Genomic DNA, 4,311 nt, shown 5'->3' with positions numbered 1-4,311 from the left:
CAACGACGGTGGTAATGCGCTAGAAACTCTCCAAGAGTATCGCCCTCGCTATATCGTCGCTGTATCGCTGCCTCCTCTCGACTTCATCCTCGTTTGGTACGATAGGGCATCGGCTATACTAGCCTCAACATCTCTCCTCGTTTTCCACATCAACTGCCTCGTACCAGAATTCATCATCTCAAACAATTTCGTCATTAAAACAATACATAACTCATTAGTGAATCAAACTCAGCTCTCAACGAGAAAGCAACAAGAAACAACATCAACCTCTTACCTCGTTAAGCCGGAGGAGATGGGGTGCTGGGGTTTCGTTTCAAACTGACTCTCTCAAATTAGCCTAAGAATTCAAATTAGGCTAGTACTCAATTTTAAAAGAGTAGAAACAATCAAAGGTTCAACTCAGTCAAGCAATAGACTCAGAGCAGACGACCTGCTCTGATACCACCCTGTCGCAGCCCGATTCCCGACACTAGTGATAGTGGGGTACGAGTATCGATACGACTATTTTTAAAAGAATAAAAGATAAGAAGAATAGGTCGAACATCAAGCGGAAGCTCGCATCAAAAGGTGTTAAGGAAATTATCATAAATAAACCCAAGGGTAATTTCGTCAATGTCGTTATAACTTTTTAATTATCAGGAATTTCAAAATCAAAAACAAAACGGGTATCGCTCATTTTTCGTAAGGAATCACAATATGCAGAGTATCGCAGCAAAAGGTGAACCGATTATATGTATGAAGACATATAACCGTGAGTACATTGCTTAAATTCAAAAGAAAATCAAAGTATATCAATCATCAAGACTTTATCGTCAAAATAGAAATACGATAAAGTAAATACATCCTCTAACAATTCCCCGCCAGCACCAGACCAATCTCGCTCCTCGCTTAGCCTGCACATTTAGAAATATATGCAGGGCGTGAGTACATAATACTCAGTGGGCAAACGCCGAAAATCAAGAAAGGTGCTCATAGAGCTATAAGTTTGAAGCTTGCCACATCTCAGCAATACACAGAAATAAGTTAGTATTAAATGAGTCTGTGCATGCAGTTTTCATAATCATGACATCATAAGTAAACGACTGCAGTCAAAGATCTCAACATGTATGTACCACATCTACAACTCATCATCATCAAAGGTACTGAGAAGTAGGCCTCCCTCTCAAGTACCGTGACCGGCCGACCCGAAGACGGCTCACAGTCACCTCTGTGCACAAAATCCCGCTTGTGGCAGGACCCAATTCGTCTTATCTCATCAGTAGAGGGTAACATACAAGCTCAACATCAAAAAAAATTGGCAAGTCAAACAGTTCTCAAACATCATTTATCTCAATTTATTTGATAAGCTCATAACATCATTATATCATCAAAATTTTTAGAAAGTTCGAATAATATATGTATACTCAAAATATTGCCCACCTGAAGACCTTACTCAAAAACTCCCGTCAAAGCGAAGTTACTTACTTCCTTGCTCTGCTCGTGTCTTCAGGGATCATCGTCATTGTCGAAAGTTCATGTCAAATAATGAATCTCGATTAGAACTTAACGACGAAAACTCATGCCTTAACTCATGCTTTATCTTATATTCTATCTCTTAATCGACTCTACATAACTTCTTCACTCATTTCAAATCCTTAAGTCCAAGGATAGGTTTCAAGAAAAGCATGGTTCTAAGTCTCGATTTATCTCTCATATAAGACTCGTCAAATTTTCACTCAAACACATAGGTAACACAAACACATAAGGCACATAAGAAAATACAATCAAACATCAACAAATCATGTCCTGTTTTTCCCACTGACTCAACTTCAAAATTTAACACGTTCTGACTCCGACATCTTCTGGACTCCAGACTCATACCAAAAGAAAGGTATTTGAGTCTAGTTTCATTCAAAAAAAACGTAGAGTCAGAAACTCCAAGTGGTTTGGGAGATATGGCGTTTTTACCACGGTCTACCATATTCGGCAGTTTTGAGCAATCGGAAACATTGATTTTTGAAAAATAGTAAACGTTGTCAAAATGAGCTCACATTTGGTGGATATCTAGACCATACAGTAAGGTTGATACCATAAAAATTTGGAAAGCTAGATCACACAGGAAGCTACTGAGATGAATGACTTTGTCCCCTGTTCTCCGAAATTCCCGGTAGAAATGTGCAGATTTGGTTTTTCATTTTATAAAAATAGTAAATCAAGTCCGAATGACTTGAAATTTTACTGGTATGCTCAAGACTCATGTAGGGACATGCTGTAAAATTTGCAAAGCCATTAGACATCGACAACCCGTCGATCACAGTAGGTCAGTAGCCTACGAAAAATCACCAAAAACTCATCTCAAACTCTTAAATGCTCAATTCAACATTCTTTCAAAGAAAACCAATCAAAGCTCATCTTAAACACATATAACACTCAAAAACATTCAAGCACATTATAAAACTCATCATACTCAATCTCAAATCTCCTCTTACATCATAAACTCAAATCTCAAGGAAAACGTTTCTACAAACGTATCAATTCAATCCTCTTTTCAATTTCATGCTCAATATCATTCAATCATTCATTAATGACTTCATACATCATGTAACTCATTTTACACAAATAAATCCCCTATAATCATGCCAACTAAACTCTAATAAAAACTCATATATCCACATAAACTCTCAACAAAAACATGACAACTTTCACATAATGGTCATAAAGCAAATTAGACCTCATGTTATCAATCATTGACTTCTCAAGATATGAAAACTCAAAAATTCTCATAAACTAACTCAAGTCAAAATTTTACTTAGCTTAGAAAAGACTTAATCAAACATATTAAAACACTAACATCATGTTCAATTACCTATATTTTAAGCCAAAACACTTAATAGACATATATACAAGAAAGTCCCAATTTTTATTAAACTAAACTCTTTGAAATTTTATAAACTCACATGGATCTTTAATCTCATCATATATCTATCAATTTTAGTCATTTAAACTCACATATACTCCATCAATTTTATAAATTAGAGCATAGATACACATAGCCCTAATTTTAGTAAACTAACTCATATCAAAATCATCATTTGACATCATATGCTCAATTTATTTCATCAATCATCATCATATACATCTCATGGACTCATATACATCATCAATTCATCATTTAAACCATCAACACAAAAGTTCCCAATTTGGGGTAAACTAAACTCATCAAAATTTTACATCTCAAAGCATAGCTTTTCAAAACACATACTAATCATCACCAAACATCACGTAGATCACTTTTCTCACTCCAAATCAAGGAAAGAAGAAGAAAATTTTTTTGAAGGGTAGAACACCCATTTTTTTCGAAAATTTGAGGAAAAGAAAGGGGGTGATTTTCTTGCTTCAATCCTTCAAATATACTCATATATATCATCATACAAGTTTAATCTATGAATATAGAGATCACTTACTCAAGTTTTTCACCAACAATCAAACTTTCTCTCACTAGTCTTGAAGCCAATCTTCAAGGATTTCCTTGGATTCAAGTTGATAGGAGGTGTTTAGGTGGAATTTTGTTGGTGATTTATGTGTTTGGCATATTTTGGTGAAGCTTCGGAGGTCTCTCCAATGGTTGACAATGGAGGAAATATGAGAGAGAAAGGAGAGAGAGGGGTGGCCGATTGGTGAGGATGAAGGAGAGAGAGAGTTGCTTGAGAGATATGAATGGATTTGCAAGATTTTTGAAGATTTAGATGATCTTATAGAGATTTTGCAAATCTTAAAGAATATTGGCAATTAATGCCTTTGATCTCTCTCTCACTCTAATCTCTCTCTAATCTCTACACTATCAATCCTTACTCTCTCCATAATATACTCTCAACTCTACTCTCCCAATCTCTACACTTAGTAATTGAAGCATATAACATATGGTAGAGAGAATTAAAATAAAGTGTGAGAAGGGTGATTAAATAATAATCACAAAAACTATGGAAATATTACTCATTAATAAAGTACCATAGTATAATTATTCATGTGACCCAAAATAATAATAATAGCACCAATATTAGTGCACTCACTCAATTATAATATTCCTCTTCGTAGGAATAAAAATAAAAAAAATTATTATACTCGGAAAAATTTCCATAAACCGTCATCATTCAATTTCTCGGTAAAAATAAACTGCACTGTCTTTGGAAACTTAATAAAAAAATCCAAGTGCTAAGGTCTCAAAATAAAAATCATAACAACTTGGTCATAATGACACACGTCACAAAATCACATAATCACTCAGTCACGTAAATTCACATAACATCACATCAAAACAGTCGGCAGACTCAG

The 4,311-nt window shown here is 35.0% G+C and overlaps 1 long non-coding RNA gene across 1 annotated transcript; it reads right to left on the bottom strand.

The window, feature by feature from the left end:
* Positions 1-630: 630 nt before the first annotated feature.
* LOC131014126 (uncharacterized) lies at positions 631-3,747 on the bottom strand. Its single transcript, XR_009098071.1, has 3 exons — positions 3,444-3,747; positions 1,420-1,483; positions 631-893 (listed from the first exon to the last, which is right to left on the bottom strand). It is a non-coding gene; the product is annotated as an uncharacterized LOC131014126 (long non-coding RNA).
* Between the last annotated feature and the right edge of the window lie 564 nt (positions 3,748-4,311).

This window comes from Salvia miltiorrhiza, chromosome 3, assembly GCF_028751815.1.
Source record: "Salvia miltiorrhiza cultivar Shanhuang (shh) chromosome 3, IMPLAD_Smil_shh, whole genome shotgun sequence".
Lineage (NCBI taxonomy): Eukaryota > Viridiplantae > Streptophyta > Magnoliopsida > Lamiales > Lamiaceae > Salvia > Salvia miltiorrhiza.
This window is presented reverse-complemented; position numbering and strand designations above follow the sequence as displayed.